Source organism: Acinonyx jubatus, chromosome D1 (assembly GCF_027475565.1).
Source record: "Acinonyx jubatus isolate Ajub_Pintada_27869175 chromosome D1, VMU_Ajub_asm_v1.0, whole genome shotgun sequence".
Classification (NCBI taxonomy): domain Eukaryota; kingdom Metazoa; phylum Chordata; class Mammalia; order Carnivora; family Felidae; genus Acinonyx; species Acinonyx jubatus.
Window position 1 is genome coordinate 98,614,638 of NC_069390.1, and position 18,771 is coordinate 98,633,408.

At 40.3% G+C, this 18,771-nt stretch overlaps 1 protein-coding gene and 1 long non-coding RNA gene across 10 annotated transcripts in view; both read left to right on the forward strand.

Moving 5' to 3' along the window:
* SIK3 (SIK family kinase 3) overlaps positions 1-18,771 on the forward strand; it is a 244,593-nt gene that overhangs the window by 83,452 nt on the left and 142,370 nt on the right. The gene's annotated exons all lie outside the window — the stretch shown is intronic.
* On the forward strand, positions 5,942-8,628 carry LOC128311931 (uncharacterized). Its single transcript, XR_008290648.1, has 2 exons — positions 5,942-6,521; positions 6,758-8,628. It is a non-coding gene; the product is annotated as an uncharacterized LOC128311931 (long non-coding RNA).

Genomic DNA, 18,771 nt, shown 5'->3' on the forward strand with positions numbered 1-18,771 from the left:
AACCGACTGAGCCACCCAGACACCCCTAAATTCTCAGGTTTATCATAGATACTTAATTCACCAAATTATTATTTTTCATCCCTTTGCTTTCAGTAGGAAGCTATTGCTGTGATAGAGCATGGGCCAGAGGGAAATACTATGGCATTGATGGCATTCTAGTGAATTGTGGATGAGCTCAAATTCTAGAGTTAGACTGAGCTCAAATTCTAGATCCATCATTTACTAGCTGTGTGACTTTGGGTGAGTTATTTAACCTCTGTCTACCTAAATTTCCTTATCTGTAAAAGGAGGCTAATAAATTGCACCCACCTTTGGGGTTGTTAAGAGGATTAAAGGAGATAATGCACTTAAGTGCTTAATAGAGTGCTTGGCACATAAGCTTTCAGTAAGTGTTAGCTATTAGTATTTTTTTATTTGTTCCCAGTGCTTCATCCTTTGTCTTATATTCTGGATATTATATAGTAAAAAAGGAGAGGAAGTCATTGTACAATCTTCTGAAAACTGATCTCAGCGACGTAGTAGGAAAGATGTTGGATTGCGATCTAAGAGTTTTGGGTTCCATTCCTGGCTTTAATGGTAACTGGTTGCGTGAGACTTGGGCAACTCTTTCAGTTTCTTTACCAGTGAAATTGTGATAGCTATCCTATATGTCTCTAACGTGCCTTCCAATGCCCAAACCTTAGGACATTAAGTTTAATTAGAAGTCTTTCGTTTGGGACCTCTTCATTATCTCATAGCCTGTGACCTTGTTTCCCTTCTCATTGTCCAGTAGGAATTGGACCAGAGTTGGTGGAAGGTGGGATGAGGAGAGGAGCTAAGAGTTTCACTGGTTGGAATGTTATTGCCAGGCGGGAAGAAGTGCTCTTGTGACTTTTAAGATTAGAAGGAAAGAATTGAGTCAGGTCTTAATTAATGGTATTATTCTGTCATTTCCACCTTCCACCATTTTATTATTATATTTTGTCAGAATTGATTAGCAAAATGCATTTACCCAGGGGTTGTCAGGGTTCCTGTTTGTAAGGTCCAAACAACATTGCTAGTTACTTCAATCAACGTATGCCCCTAAGGGTAGATTCATCGAGTTTACCTGTCAAAGCTTAATTAAGGACAAGCTCCAGGTTGAGTTCAGGCTACTCAAATTCAGGGTTACGTTCTGTCCATTTTGCTTCTAATCAATGGGTGGTAGGATGTCATTTGGAGAGGATTTTGAATATTTGCAATTTCTGAGGTAGCATTTTGCTGCTTAATAAGTACCTTAGTGTGATTTCTTACTTCGTTTGGTTTTCTTTCTCCACAATTTCTGCAGATGCCCAGATGAAGGCAATAGCACCTGGATAATCAGAGCATATCCTTTGGAGCATTTGTTGCTAACATGTAGGTTTTGAGCAATGCTTGGCAACTGAAATGGGAATCTTGTATTCGTCTTTTATAGATGAGTCTGTTAATAAGTAGGTTGCTCTGCCTTTCAATTCTCAGCTTGAGTTGTTTCTTTTTTGTATGTGGAATTCGTAACCCTCTTTGATGTCGACCTTCTGTAAAGCAAACAATAGCTGCAGGAGCAAAATCCAAGTAACAGTAATAATTGTGTTCATAATGTGCTCACCGTGTACCTGGCATTGTGTTGAATATACTATTTTATGAAATCCCAAGAACAACCCTGTGAGCTAGGTACTTCTGTCGTCTCTATATTACGGGAAGGAAATTGTGATTGAAGATGTTAAACAAGTTGTGCAAAGTGCAGGACTGGTAGTCAGTCGTGGAGCTTGATCTCCAAGCCAGATCTGCCTGAGCCAAGGCTTTCTTTTATGTTGTCCTTCACTAAAGACTCGCTGAACAGAAATGAATGAGTGCTGGGCACATGCCACGCGGTTAATTCTATATAAATCCGGTCAGATTCTGAATAGTGTCGACCTGGTAGAGTCAATGTGAATTTCTCATCATAACAAGAGGCTTGGTGTGGCAAAAATCAATATCCTAAGAAAGGAGATGTTAATGCGCTGTGCAGACTGCCCTTTTTGGGGGGAGGGTTGTTGTTGTTGGTTATTGCTCTAGCAACTACCACAAAGGCAGCATTTACTTGACAAGCCACGTATACTTAAGGCAGAACACTGACTGCTTTTCATGCTGGCAGATCTGTACTTTACCAGCACTGGCTACCTGTGAGGAATGTGAGCAAGTTGGATTTTAGGACAGGAAAAACACAACTTCCACCTCATTTCACAGTAGGGTTCATTTAGGGATACAGACTTTTGGTGGCAGCAACGGTTACCTTCTGCTTGTTATTTCTGATACTTGCAGAATGCTTACCTGGTGGATATTGTCAGATGACAGGCCTTCCTCCTACATGTTCTTCATGACAGAACTGCTAGTGACAAGCGTTTTATTATATTAGAATTCTACTTAATGCCGCTTTAGCTTAGAGTGTGTTTATTGCGAAGTCAAGATCCTGACACGTTCTTTTTTCCTCTTGTTCTTCCTGAGTCTGGTGTTCTTTCCCTCAGTAATGGACTAAGATGCAAGTGTGTTGTGAAGAAGGAGAATTTCTTGCCCAGATGGACCCCGGTGAAAGTAACTTACGTAACTAGACTCCGCTTCTGTTGGGGAAAATGATCTAAGATGCGCGCGGTACTTTTTTCTTTGGAGACGAATACTTTATCCTAATATTTGGCCACTTACGATCAGTCTGTAGCAGAATCAGGAAGTGTTCTCTATGTTACCATGAAGTTCAAACCATAGCCTTTGAACACTGGGAAAGGGAATTGAGGGTCGATGCAAAGACGGGTTTGGAAAAGGCATGGTAAGTTCAGGAAAGTGTAAATGGTTTCATCCGGCCAAAGCACAGTAGCAGTGTGAGGAAGTCGTAGGAGGTGAGAAAGGATAGGTTGTGGGGACCAGACAACAGAGGAGCTTTGTATTTTATGCTAAGGAGTTTGGATTTGTTCCTGTAGATAGTGGGGAAACTTATAATACCTTTTTTATTTTTTATTTTTTGAGAGAGAGAGAAAAAGAGGGTATAAGTGAGCAAGGGGCAGAGAGAGAGAAAATCCCATGAGGGGCAGAGAGAGAGAGAGAGAAAGTGGGGCTTCTGAAGCAGGCCTGTGCTCACCCGATGTGGGGCCCGTGCTCACCTGGAGGGGGGCTCGTGCTTATCCAATGCTTACCCATGCGGGACTCAAACTCCCGAACTGTGAGATCATGACCCGAGCTGAAGTCAGTTGCTTAATGACTGAGTCACCCAGGTGCCCTCTCATACCTTTTAAGAAGGGGACACATGGAATCAAGTTTGCATTTATGGATTCGTGTGGCAATATGGAGTGTGGATTGAAGGTAGAGAGACTGTTCGTCAGGAGAAACACTCATTATTAGGAGACTCTTCTAGTATTCAATTCAAGCAGGAAATAATGACCTGAATTAGGAAACTGTTCTAGGCATGCAGAAAAGGGTGCCCTTTATTCATTCAGTGTTTGAGAAATGTTTATTAAGTTCCTGTTCTATGTCTGACACAGGATTAGTTATATATTGGGTTAACAAGGTGAACAAGGTACAGTTACTACCTCCAGGGAACTTATCATCTGGTGGGAGATTGGAAAAGCAACAAAAACTGCAGTTACAAAGGCCAAGTGCTGCACCGGGGCATTTGTGACAGCATGTAGACCCTAACCCAGTTCTGGGGGGTGGGAAGGCCTTTTTAGGAGACAGCCAAGTGAAGTTGTACAGCTTCCCACTTAGGGGTGGGGTTAGGGGTGTTGGAAAGAGCTGAGCTGCTTCACTTGAGGAAATAGTATCTGAAAATGGCTAGAGCAGATGAGAGAAAAACCCTGGTCCTTTTAGGGCCCTGCACGTCAGTTAGTGTGGCAGGATTGTGTAGAGCGGGGAAGTGTGGAGACAAATGAGGCCAGGGGAATTAAACGGTCACCTGGCAACCCACATGAAAAGAGTTTGTCTAAAAACACATGAACTGTTTTAAGCCAGAGAGTGTCATGACCAAATTAGACCTTTAACAAATATCCTTCTGGCTGCTGTGGGGAGGATGGGAAGGGAGGGGGAGGAATAGGGTCAATAATAAAAGAGGTACCAGAGAGGTAGGGGAGGGTTTGTTGGGAGCAGAAGGAAGAGTTGAAAGAAGGGAGTGGTCAGTTCTGGAAAATATTGCTGGGAAGTCATTAAGATGGAGACTGGGAAGTATCTATCAGTAGGTCAGTTGGTGACCTTAGTGGGACGAGTTTCACTAGAGTCATAGGGTGGGAGGCCAATACTAGGGGATTGAGGAGTGTTAAGTAAATAGGTAACACTAGTGATTAAAGACTACTTGTCATAGAAACTTGGTCGTGATAAGATAAGGAGCAATTTCAAGAAAAGGGAAGGAGAAGGGGTCAAGTGATGGAAGGTTCTAATGACGTTAAAGAGTGTTTGTTGATGTGGTTCTATAAGGCAATGAGAACAATGACAATAGACTAATCTATTGGGGGGGGCGGGGATTAACATTATCTTGAATCCTTGTTAGTTGTTTCTTATAATTTTGCAGGACAAGTATTATGAATGTTGGAAATTGGAAAAAAATCTGTCTAGCTGATGCAGATATAGTACTTTAGGATTTCAAGACTGGACTAGCTATGGATTATGACTAATCTAGGAGAGGAGACAAAGGTCCTTGGCAGTAACATCTCAATAATGGGAGGTTGGCTAGAAGGATGGTTGTAACTAGGATGGAGAAGACTGAGCCAGTGCCAAATTATTCTCGTACTTTGAAAGGTGGGCTGGAGATGAATTAGAACATTGACTTAGAGAGTCATATGGTTGAGTGGCATGAACTTCTGAGGAGAGGAAGTTTTCCCCACTCACAGAAGGTGGGAGAACTTTGGGGAGAGAGATCAATGATCCCAGATTCTAGTTCCATGTATGACGAGAATTTGCCAAGAATTCTGGTAGACTTTTTTAGCTGAGCTTCTTTGCCGAGGGATCAGTGAGTACTGTTGTATGAATAGGTTCAGTCTGATTTTCTGTGGAGAAGATTACTGTCAGTTTTCTTCATATGAATGCATTTGGAAAGCTGCTGCTAAGCAACCTGTTGTCTTTTTGAATGTTACTATAATCTGGTGTCAACGACTAATGATCTCATTGGGCCAGTTTTCTCCCCTCCAGCTATGCTGGCATAAGTAAGTACATTAATAGTCTTTAAGAAATGCATTCATCACAAACCAGGTAATCACTCTGGAGCTGGCCTTGGCAGTGTCTGAATGAGTTGGACAAGTTAGAGAAAATGTTGAGCCCAAAAGCTACTTAAGTCTTTTAGGTTTGTTCGGGCAAAGTAACAATGAATGAATCAGCTGTAATTTAATGGGGTCTGATACTACTTTTTAAGATAGATCACTTTAATATGATGCTTTGTCATTAATGTTTTAGTAATCTGACAGCATTAAAGAGAGTTGATAGTCCCTGTTTCATTATTTCTTGGCTCCATGACAGAACTATGCATTCAAATGCACTTAAGATTTTAAAAGGGATGTCTAGGAAAGTAGTTAACAAACAAACCAATCCCAAGTGGGTTGATCTGACTTATAAATTCCAAACAATGTGTAGCTAATTGCAGATAGACTTTATTCCTCCAGGTGTTGTATCCGGTCTCCTGTGTATACCTTTTGTATCAGAGCCCAAGTAGCGGAGATGTTTTCTTGCCAACATTAGGTTTGAGGAAGTAGTTTCCAGGACAGGAGTATCAGGATAGTTTTATTTTATGGTGTATTTCTCTTTTTTTTTTATAAGCCTGCTAAAATTCAGAGGTTGAGCAAGAGGCTTTTGAGCTAAAAATGAGCTGATAGAAATTTTTAGCAGCAATGAAAAAAACATACAATTATCCAATGTACATATCTAATGTTAGATATACCTTATGTGTGTGTGTGTGTGTATATATATATATATACACACACACACACACACCACCCAGTGTCAATTATGTAATGTCAATTATGATGTAATTCTTTTTTACTTGCCCAAACGGTGAGGTTTTATTTGGAAAAAAAAAAAAAAACCCATACTCAGTGTTGCTGTGGGGTGAGGGACTAGGTAGGTACAATTTGAGGAGTATCTTAAAAAGTGTGTATTTGTTGGGGTGCCTGCGTGGTTCAGTCAGTTGAGCGTCTGACTTCGGCTCGGGTCCTGATCCCGCAGTTCATGAGTTCGAGCCCCGCGTCGGGCTCTGTACTGATAGCTCAGAGCCTGGAGCCTGCTTCTGCTTCTGTGTCTCCCTCTCTCTCTCTCAAAAACAAATAAAAAAAAAAATGAAGAAAAAAAAGAAAGCGTATATTCGTTGACTTAGCAGTTTTGGTTTTAGGAGTTTGTCTTGTAGAAATAAGCATAGGTCACAAGAATGTAGCCATAAGAATATTTACCACGACATTGTTGAGATTAATTGCATATGATCTGAGGATAACAATGAAAATGATTGTTTATTTTACTCATTTTGTACTCTTAGCATGGTCAATTGATGGGATTATTTTGGAAAGACTTTAAATTAAAGCCAAGTATAGAGAGATGATTTTTATTTATTTTCAACGTTTTTTTTTTTTATTTTTTATTTTTGGGACAGAGAGAGACAGAGCATGAACGGGGGAGGGGCAGAGAGAGAGGGAGACACAGAATCGGAAACAGGCTCCAGGCTCCGAGCCATCAGCCCAGAGCCTGACGCGGGGCTCGAACTCACAGACCGCGAGATCGTGACCTGGCTGAAGTCGGACACTTAACCAACTGCGCCACCCAGGCACCCCGAGATGATTTTTATTTAAAGTCACATTGCTAGATTGTGGAAAACTGAAGCATTTTACTGAATTGCTTCTTCAGATCAAGAATATTTTTCAATTAAAGGTCTTCTTACAGATCCAACCCCCTCCTGTGTCTCACAAGATTATACTCCTACTGGTATCATAAGCACACAAATATGCTGAACTTAAAGCTGATGTGAAGCCAGCGTTCATCTGGATCGACTAGACAGCAGTTAGCATCATGAGTTGTTTGTCATTGCTGATCTACCCTGAGCTTAGAGGAATCACAGATTTTAAAGAATTTTAAAGGAATTGAAGTTACAGCTTTGGAGAAGTCATAGACATTTAAGTTCCCAAACTGTAACTAGAGTGCAAACATCTGTCTCTGGCTTAATTATCACACACTTGCCCTGTTGTTAACAGCTTGGGGTAAAGAAGTGAAGAACCTACAGGTAAACCATATCTGCCAATGAAAACATAAAAATGCTTTACACTTGGGCGCACCTGGGTGGCTCAGTCGGTGAAGTGTTCAACTTCAGCTCAGGTCATGATCTTGCAGTTCGTGGGTTCGAGCCCCGCGTCGGGCTCTGTGCTGACGGCTCGGAGCCTGGAGCCTGCTTCGGATTCTGTGTCTCCCTCTCTCTCTCCCCCTCCCCTGCTTGTGCTCTGTCTCTCTCTCTTAAAAAAATAAATAAACATTTTAAAAGTTAAAAAAAAAATGCTTTACACTTGGGACTTAAACCAGTTATTCCGGAACTGTTCTAATATTTTAAATTCTATGGCCAAACTCTAGGCATGTTTGGTTCCCCTATATTTGTAAAAATGTATTTTGTTCGTAAGTCTTTTGAACTAAAAGCCAAGAAATATCATGGCTTGCATAAATCTGGAGTCTGATTTGAAATGTGCCTTTATTGCATATACCTTTGTTCTTGGGGGTTGCATACCTATAGTTGCAAATTTTCTCTTCGATTTGTTCAAAATGGATCACTTAGTAAAATTAGTTCTCTAGCTATACGCTTTTAGTGTAATTAAAAGCAAGTTCTTTGGACTGGTTTGGGATTATGGCTAACTTTTCATTTTTGTATGGCTGATAATTTATACTTTTACTGTATTAAGTAAACAGCTCATGTAACTACACACTTAAAAATTGTGATTCTGTGAAACACTTAAGTGATCTCGGAGGTGTGGGAAGAGCGCAAAGCACTAGATGAGATGAGACCTTTCTGTGCCAGGTGGGGGCTTCCCGAGGCACATGGTGCTCAGGTTTGGTGAGGAAATGGTGAAAGCCACAGCCTTGTCCTGCCGGTTCTCCATTTCGTTTCTTTACCTGTGAGATCACGGTCAAAGTCCCTGGCTATCATGATGGGAATTGAGATTTTAAACATTTATTTCTGTTTACATCCCAAATCCACCTTATAAAGAGGAAGGAGAATTACAAGTATTTTTTGAACTACAGTTGTCACTCTGTTACTTACTTTCCTTTCTTGGAGCCCCTGAACATTAATGGAAGTGCCACTATCTCAACTTACTCTGTGTTTTCTAGGCATTTCTAAAACTGGTAAAAAGGGAAACACTAATAATTAACTTCAGAGGCTAGTAGAACCATGAAAATAATTGGGTTGTTAAATGGATCCAAGAGACCTTTATTAAGCACCTACTATGTGCTTGATACGTTGCTCTAGGCATTGGTTGTTACCAAGATCGTGAAAGACCTGGGAGGGAGTAAAGAGATACACGAAGTACTAAAGGATGTAGATGAAGAGATGATCAAACCTGTTCATGTGTTTTCTAGAAGAACTTCTTACACACTTTTTTTTTTTTGAGCAACAGTATTCAATTTTGTCATTTAAAAAAGGAATCAGCCTTCTTTGTCAACAATAGCCCTGTTGTGCTTTTTTGAGTCCCAGCCTTCCCTGATTGTCCTGATTGGCTGAGATCTGTTGTTCCTCCAAATTCATAGTATTCTGTTTTCTATACACTGTACATTCGTCGCTCTCTGGAAAAATGTTAAAGATCCCATTGTTCTCATTTTAGTACACTAACATCTTTTTAAAATCTTGTATTCCTAATCTCATTTTCTCTTTTTCTTTCTTCATTTTATATTTAACCAGTGTGTATTTATGTAAGTATACGTATCTAAACATTTCCTGAATCAATGTGAAATACAAATATATTAACAGTAAATGCTGCATTTGCCTTTTTAGTGGTATATGTCTTACACCTTTTATTAAAAATGCAAGCCACCATGGAATGAGTCTTTGTTTAAGTACAATACCGAACAAAATGCCTTGCATATATAGTATAGGGTGCATAGATGTAGATTTACATTTAGTGCCTTGTATGTTTGTTGAATGAATAATTGATACCCATGTGAGATACTCTGCTCCTTGGGGTCTTTTGTTTGTCCACGTCTCATTTGCCTCTGTAGCAGACTGCCTGCCCTGTTAGATCCAGATGAATTGGCTGAGTAAATAAGCAGTATTTTGCTCAGCACATCTCTGTTCATGTGCGTGGATTTATGTCCATCCTCAGACTAGTTGCTATGGAGTCAAGTGCCTGGCAAAACAAAGGAAGACTGGCAGTGAAAGCATCTCAAGATGGGTAATCTAATAATAATGGCCAGCGGTTCCTCTGAATCTTGTTTCCTCCAGTTGTTAACTTCAGAGAGATGTAAAATTGCTTGTGTTAGAATAGACACGGGTGTTGTTTTTTGACAATGGAATAAAGTGGAAAGGTCCTGATATTGTTGTGGATGAATGTGATACTGGTCAGAAAACACGAGCCTGCCCATGTGAAGTCTGCATGATCCCGTTAACAACTTAAGAATGGTAGACAGCTACCTGTTGTTTATTTTGTTTATTTATTTATTTTTTTTGTATCGAGGATAGAGAAATGCCATATTTTTCATTCTGTTGGATCTGCCTCTCCTCGTGTGACTGGATTTGGGCAAGTTTATGTGTTGATATTTTTCTGGTCATAAAATTATGGCTACATTTAAGAGAATATTATTTACAGCCTCCTGACATAGTCAAAGCTATAATATGGAATGAAAGATTTATCATTCATTGTGTTTATTGAATAAAATTTTGTTCCTTGTTTTTAGTTGTACAAACAAGTGAGTGGAGAGCTTATTACAGTGCACAGCATTTTGCTGGAAACCGTGGATGATGTTTAGGGAAGATCTTTAGGAGACGAGTACTTTGTGGAGTTTGAACTAACAGACACGATTAGACAGCAGTGTACGTTATCCTCTGCAGCTAGGTTCTTGAGAGGATTAGGGGCAGTCACCAGGGGATCAAAACATCGGCAGCTTCTCAAAGAATCCGGACTGTTTTCTGGAAGTGTGGATAACAGTCGCACAGGCAGAAGGTAGGGGTGAGAGGAGCCTGGAAAGTGGGCCTTTTAAAAAGACTGTACTTGCTGCAGAGGCAGATACAAAAGAGGTGTGTGAAGGTAAGTGATAAGCAGTAGCAGGACAAAAAGTGATTCTCCGGGGGCAGATGCATATGGAAGTTGTGTGGGGACGGGTTTTAGAGGATCGTGAAAGCCGGACCCATAGTCTGAGTTTGGTATGAGCAAACACAGGTTCTTGATGTACTACGGAAGGAAGTGTTTTAGGGAGTTGAGGCTGACGGTGATATCACAGGAGGATAGTATATATATAACAGTGGTCAAGATGAAGAGATTAATTAGGTAATGTCAAAGGGATTTTATGGTCATTTATTGAATCCTGAACAAGCACTGTTTGTCCTAAGTCGTTTAATCACGATTTCGTTTAAACCTTACAACTACCCTGTGAATTAAGTACATTATTGTCTTCACCTTAACAGATGAGGAAGCTGAAGCGCACAGCAAGGGCAAGCAGCTTTCTTGAAGTCACACAGCTCAGGAAGAGTAGAGCAATCAGTCTGGCTTTGGAAGCTGAGGTCTTACCCTGTGTTCTGTTTCCCAGAGGAAATAAAACTAGCATTCTTTCCTTCTATGTGATTTTTTTTCTGTATTAATTCCCCCTCTCCTTAACTACAACATGGTTTATTGGCCTTCCAACAAAGGTTTGGCTTCGGGATTTCAAGTAGTTTTGCTCATTTTGAACTCTTCAAAATCAGTGACTACTGGTTACTTATAAATGATACTTTGTAATTTCCCTTTTCCCCTGTAAACTGAGACAAATCGAAACAACTTTAGACTGGGCTTTAAGGTTGGAGGGCCAGAGGTTAGCTAATGTCATAAGTGTTTCCAGTTTGCTGAGTTTACCTAGGTGATAATTGTAAACAGTGATGGTTTTTGTATTTATATCTGTTTAAAAATACAATTTACAACTATTAAAATTTTTTTTAAATGTTTATTTTTGAGACAGAGTGTGAGTAGGGGAGGGGCAGAGAGAGGAGACAGAGTCCAAAACAGGCTCCAGACTCTGAGCTGTCAGCACAGAGCCCAATGCGGGGCTTGAACCCACGAACCATGAGATCATAACCTGAGGCTCAGTCAGATGCTTAACCAACTGAGCCACCCAGGCGCCCTACACCTACTTAAATGCTATAGCTGACAGGAGCTCTTTTTTAAAGATAGCGCGCGCGCACACGCGCGCACACACACACACACACACACACACACACACAATTTGGGTTTCAGCAGGTCACAAGATTCATCACAGATGCCTAATTCATCCGTGGCCACTCTGATATAGATGTACTGCGCAATTTAGAAAAGGCAGATGCTTGGCTGTTGGTATGCTCTGGGGTCCCTATGTCATTTGTGACCATTGGTCTCTTTGCTGTGGGTCTTTTAGGACAAGGGATTAACCTCCTACAAAGGCATTTCAGAGATTTTCCAACTAATGATTTTTCCTCTTAGACTTTACTGTTTGGTTTCTTTGGCAACCAGACCTCCCTCAGCATCCTACGGCCCCTCTTCCTCTCCACTGCTTCTCCCGTTACTTGAGGGTGTTTTTCCCTTGCTCCTTTAGCACTGTACTAGAAGAATATGCATGTTTTCTTAAATCTCTGTTTCTCTTTGCTTCTGAGAATAATTAGAAGGATAGAGAAAGGAATCCCTTTTAGAAGCTAAATAACTTGTATTTTTGGGTTTTAGAGTTCCAGCCATAAAAAGCTAAGTTTATTCTGTTACTGCATTTTCCTTCCTCCCTCCCTCCCTCCCTCCCTCCCTCCTTCCTTCCTTCCTTCCTCCCTTCCCTTCCCTTCCCTTCCCTGCCTCCCTCCTTCCTTCCCTCCCTCCCTTTTTTTGTTAAACAGTAATAAAGAAAATATTTTCCAGTTAAACCAAACATTTTACAATCAGAATATTTTAAGATGTAGGGTGTAGACAGAAAAACAATCTGAAAATGACATGTAGTTTGATTATATAGAGTTATGCTGTGATTTGTCTATTTTAAAAATCAACTGTGGGGGTGCCTGGGTGGCTCAGTCAGTTAAGCATCTGCCTTCACCTCAGGTCATGATCTCACGGTTTCTGGGTTCGAGCCCCACATCGGGCTCTGTGCTGACAGCTCCCTCTCTCTCTGTGTCTCCCTCTCTCCCTGCCCCTCCCCTACTCACGCTCTGTGTCTCTCTGTCTCTCAATAATAAATAAATGTTAAAAAAAGTTTTTTTTAAATAAAAATCAATCGTGTCTATGGAAAGCACTTTTGTTACTTTGGGGTTCAGGGGAGGAAATAAAAATCTATCCCATTGTTCATTCACATTTGGTCCTTAAATGATACTTTAAAATTTTTTTTAAGTTTATTTATTTATTTGGGAGAGACAGAGATAGCGTGAGCAGGGGAGGGGCAGAGAGAGAGGGAGAGAGTGAGAATCCTAAGCAGGCTCTGCACTGTCAGCACAGAGCCCGATGTGGGGCTTGAATGCACAAACCGTGAGATCATGACCTGAGCCATAATCAAGAGTCAGATGCTCAACCGCCTGAGCCGCCCAGGCGCCCCTTAAGTGATATGTTTTGAATCCCAATTCCTTGACCCTGTTTGTAGGAGCTTCACTATCCCGGGCAGAGGCGGCCGTTTCTACTACCTAGAGCACAGTGACAAGCCCTCCTTCTTTAAGTGTAAATGAGACCATTTGTACAGTACCATTGTACAGTATATATTGGGCACCACATGGTTGATCCCAACTAGAGTCTTAGTAACCATGTCATTTACTTTGACATTTGGAAATACTCCCTTTGGCATACACCCACTGTATTTATTTTTTTTAACATGCCGTGGCGTGAATATGGTGTAGGGAAGGAGTGGGTAAGAAACGAAGAGGTAAGGGAACAGAAAGAGGAAAGATTGCTGCACACATGTCTTCCCCTACAGGTACACAAATATATGGGGTTTCAGTATGTGTGTCCCCATATTTGAAAAGATAAGATGACTCCCTTTTCGGGATCTGTAATAAGTTTGATGATGTATGTATGAGTGTAATTATATGTCTGTAGATATGTTTGCTGTAAGGTAGGAATGAATGAGAAGCCTGCTTATCGAAGCAGGAAGAAGGAGGAATTGATTCTGGCTGGAGAAGTCAGGGAGAGCTACATTGAAGAAATTGACCACAGACCTGGCCTTGAGGAGAGTGAATGAGAATCACTAGTTGCTACAGTGGTTAGCATCAAAAAGTGTGGATGGGGTGAAGGGGACTGTCACTGGGAATATGGGAAGATAACAGGTGAGAGGTAGGGTTGGAGCCAGATTGTGAAATACTCTTTGTCTTTATCATTTAAGACAATGGACAAGCACCAAAATATGTTTTTGTTTGGTCTTTTAGATCACTAGATTTGTGTTTTGAGAGTACCTCTAAGTATAACATTATCTGGAGTCTGTGGCTAGAACTGCACAGTAAATAATGAATTTGTAACTTAGCTATTACAGTAATCAGATGATACCTGGTTTTTCCCTTCCCTCAGTCTTTAGAAAAGTGTTCTGTATAATGAGGCAGTTTCATATAGTGGTTAAGAGGTGGTATCTGATATTGAACTCCTAGTCTCCCATTTACTAGCTATCTTTTTAACTTTGGATAAGCCTTAAGCTTGGTTTAATTCGTCTGTGAAACAGGCATAATAATGCCTACCCCAAAGAATTGCTCTAAGATTGGATTGAATGAGATCATGTATGTAAAGCCCAGCACTTAACACAGAAAACATACCTAATAAATAGTAGCGATTATTATTTTGTGGCACTGCTTTCATTATAGAAGAAATATTTTGGAATTTGAGGGATTAATGGTTTGGGGGAGTGGGAGGAGGAGACCTTTGGTAAGTAGATTAATTAGGAAGTAGACTAATTATTGCTTTATCCCAACAGTGCTTTTAGGTGACAGGGGAATTCAAGGTAGAAGAGGAGGTTTGGCCAGAGAAGAGAAAATGTAATCATTTTAATTATGGATGGGCTGACTGTCGGGTAATGGAGTATATGAGGGTGATGTCCAGGAGGTGATGGTCGGAAATATTTGAGCCTGCAGGCACAGATGTGGAAGTAATCACTGTCTGCTGGGAGGTACCTGGGTCAGGAAAGAGTGATCGAGTGAGTAGCAGTAAAGAAAACCGATGGTTAGACTTGGGAGCCTGACAGAGATTGTCCCTATTTGACTCTAGGGGTATAGTGCACTAGTCTTTCGTCTTACATTCTTGAAAAAACTAGGGACCAAGAGAAATTAATGATTTCTTTTTCTTAATGTACTGCCAATAAAATAATATCTACCATTATACTGAGGCTTTAGACTATATATTTAAATGGCCTGTGCGTTCAGATTTGCTGCTTTACTCATTCGTGTGTACAGGATGGACCCAGCTTTCGTTAGCCTTCCGACCGTTGGGCCTCCCTCATGACATCGTCTCCCCTTCTCCCTCAAAGTGGGGGAAAAGTTACTTCTTTGAACTGGGGAAGCTGTCTGATGTTGGCAGGTGTCCTCCTTCCCAAATCTAGACACTTGGCCTCTGTAGTCGCTTTTTATTCGGGAAAGTTCCCACCTCTGAAGTGAGGACTTAGTGTAGCTTTGCTGGTAATGGGCTAGTCGTGATCACTATGGGGATTGGTATGGGGAGGTACCATGTTCCGTTGCTTCCAAGAAGCTGGCACAGTTAATGCGTTCAGTCACAGCCTTCTCTTTACGTGACCGCAACATTAAAAGACGCATTGTCTTACTGCCTTCTCACGGGATGTCTGCTGTTTCTAGTTAATTTTGTTTTTTTTTTTTTTCTGAGTGAGAAGTCTTTTGCCATTGTCTTCAAACTGAAATTTAAATTTCAGCAGCTTTTGATCTGATACAATAAAATATTAAGAGACTCAGAAATTATTCTATTAGACCTTAACTCCTGAAACCAGCACTATGTATGTTAGCTAACTTGAATTTAAATAAATTCAAGTTAAAAAAAAAAAAGTTTGAAATGTTTATTTCCCAGTTGATAATAGGATTTAAACCTTAACCCCGAGGTGTGTTTTTAGTTACCTTTTTGAATTAAATTGTCAGACACTCTCTTGCTTGGGTTGAAGATTTATGGCTGTTAATTGTCCTGCCTTATCCGACTTCATGTACCAAAATCTAGAGATGGGGTTATAATTGGAAGTCCACATTAATAGGAAGTTAACAATTCCACAGGGTCAGGTCTAATTTTTCATTTTAAATTACTCCATCCTTTCTTTACTTCTGGGGTACTAACTGAAAATAACTTGGGTTGCCTTTAGTTTTAATTTATAACTTTTTTAGGGTCTCACAGGGCTGACCTTGTTCTTGATTTTTAGGGACTTAGGATAGTTTGTATTCGTGTTGAACTAGCAACATCCTGCCTGTTTTCAAGAAGCATAGTGGATGAATACTGAGGTGCAAGTTTGTGCAGACTTTAAATAAGTGGATGGTGAGCTATAAAGTTACAGTGTTAAATTAGCTTCTGGCCTGCCTACTTTGTTTCCAAAGTTCACTTTGCATTTTAAGAGCCCTTCCTGATTTTAAAAGCAGATACAAAGAATTGCATGGAAATACAGATAGATCATCATCTGAGGGACTTTTGAAGTTGGAAAAATAGTGAATGTAGCAAAAGCGAGGGTGCTGTTGGCTGGGCATTATGGACTAGAAACCTGCATTTAAAGTTTAAACCGTTTGGGTAAGACAACACATTTTCCCTGGTTTATACTCAGATTTTTCCCTCCTTCTCCCCTTATCACTGTCACTCACAACACAGAAAAATATTATTTACTGTGGTCTTATTTGGAAGAGAGACTAGAGTGTGGATTATTTAGGGGCAAAGAGGGAGCATCGAGGTCTTTTCAGTATGAGGTATTTCTGTCTATGGACATAGCACAGGGCTTAGGTCCTTCACAAACATTTTATAGTTTTCTCTGTAAAGTTCTCACATATTTTTGGAATGTTTTTTCCAAGGCTTCTGATAGTCTGTGGCTACTGTGAATGTGTTCTTTGAAAAATCATCATCATCATCATCATCATCATCATCATCATCATCATCATCGCATCTTCTTACAAATCGATGTTAGTGTGTTAAAAAGTTACTGCATTTTCATATGCTGGGATCTCATCATTTATTTCATACTTAGGTTTTATTTATCCCCTCAATACTTCATTTTCATCATCTGTCCATCCAAGGGGTTGGGTTAGAAAGATATTTCCAAGGATCTTTCTGGCGTCAACATTACGTGCATCTGTGATGAGCTAACATCCTTTACGTACTTTATGAGGTGAGTGGGAGTTGTACCAGCCAAACTGCAGATAAGTTCTGTGAATGCAGCCAAACTTAGCTTTGTTCATATATGTTTGCATGTGTTTAACACTCTTTGTATAATGATTCTTAAACATATTGAGGCAAAGAGTAAATACTTAGCATTTTAAAAACAAACCTCAGAAGTACAGTTTCTTTTCTGCTTAAAATGGTTTACTGTTCTCACCCCGCACTTTTGTTTGTTGCTGTGTTAGTTGTACTGCATATATTTTTTCTCCTAAAAATACATGATCTTTAAACCATAGTTTTTATAAACATTTGCATCTCAACTCAGATTTTTTCCTAGAACATGGATTTCATTTGGTGGGTTTCATTAGAACAGGTTATGTTAAGAGCGCTTTCTCGTACATGTTTATTCTCTTCCATACCTCTGTTCCAAGGATCCTGTGTGCAGACGGCAGAAGATTCCATCGGGAGGGTGGGTGGTGTTCTTGAAGAACTATTTTAATATAATATTTATTTCTGCTGGGTGGAGGGAAGCAGAAGCTGTGCTTGTCATCTCTGAGAGTATTCAGTCCTGACCCCAAGTGTAAGTCAGCAACAGGCCATTTTTTTATACCTTTCAGAAAGACATAGGCTGTATAAGTTTCTGTCTAGATGGTAGCCAGGAACTTGAACAAATTGAAATGGCTAACTAAATTTAAGTCATGGTTTGAGGAGGGTTCCCCAAAATGAATTCAGGGCAAAGGTTGCTGAGGTCGTAGTGAGGTGGTACTGACTAGTACCAATACGCACGTAGGTACATATGTATGTTTATATTTAAATTGTGCTAAAATTAGCATGTAACATAAAACTTACTATCTTTACCATTTTTAAATATACAGTTAAGAATAGTGTGAAGTACACTTACATTGTTGTGCAACCAGTCTCGAAAACTCTTTTCATCTTGCAAAACTGAAACTCTATACCCATTAAATTAAATGGGACTAAACTAAATTAAAAAATAATTTTTCATTTTGTATACTTTTTTTAAAAAAGTAACCTCTCCGTGCAGTGTGGGACTTGAACTCACGATCCCAAGATCAAGAGTCACGTACTCTACCAACTGAGCCAGCCAGCCAAGTGCCCGTCTATATCCATTTCTAGAACTCTGTATTTTCCCCATCCCCCTGCCCTTGGCTACATTCTGTTTCTATGAGTTTGAACTGGTAGTTATTTTTTGGAGAACTCGTCCTCCTTTATGCCAGCTAAATGGATTTTGAGGGTAAAGAGTAGAGTAATCTAGTAAAACCAGTAGCCATTCTCCATAATCACATGAATGTTGGTAGTCGGCAGCCCTGAAATTAGAGCATCAGTAAGGCTTCTGCAACACAGAGTGTAGAAATTGCTACCACTTGTGTTTGTTTGAGGAGGAGGAAGAGGAGGAGCATAGCTGGTGACTCTTTTGGGTACTTGTTACTTGCCTGAGGTTGGAGGAGAGACCTGCTTCTTCTGGGATGAAACAAACAGGACAAGTTTGGGTTCATGCAGATGCACAGAGACATAAAAGAAATCGAAGGAATTTTTCATGTGCCTTTTCCATGTCAAGTATAAGATCCCATCATCTGTTGAAAGTTAGGGGTCTACAGTTGGTTAGAAGACTGTTAGGAAGTGACAGAGTTGGGGTTCCTAGGCAAGGGAGTAGAGACCTGGTCGAGGATAAGTAGAGTGATTGTAATTGTAACAACAACAACAACAACAACAACAACAACAACAAGAATAGCCAATACCTACTAGTTTCCTGTTCTGGGCCAGCTCTCGTTCTAGGTGGTTCTGTGCTTTAGCCTTTGTAGCAGCTTTATACAAGCAGTTGTTCTACAGGTAAGAAAGTAAGTGGTGAGAGTTAGGATTCCAATGGCATTTGCTTGCCCCAAGCCCAGGCTTATTTCTCTCTCTGCGCTGTTAATGACATTGGGAGTGTCTGTGTGGCGTTGAGAGCCAGAAGTTTAGGGTGGAACTTAAAAGGTTGTTCTTCAGAGAAATCAGGAGAAGGGCAGACTGAAAAAAATGGATCTGTCCAAAATAGAACAAACATATTGATGCCTTTTTCAAGGCACCGAATGATCGGTGCCCATGATGGGCCGCTTCACTGTCCGGAGTGAGCTGCCACACTCTTTTTCACTTTGTAGAGAAGAACTTGAATTTATCTGTGGATCCGGTTATGTGACTTCACAGAAATACCTGAAATTGCAGACTCATTTTTTCTTTAAAGCCCGTATGTCTGAAATACGGGGTTGAAGTTACTGCTAGTAAATGCTTTCATTTCTGTCTAGGGGGAAATGAGGGCCTTTTCATTTGTAATTGTTACATTTAT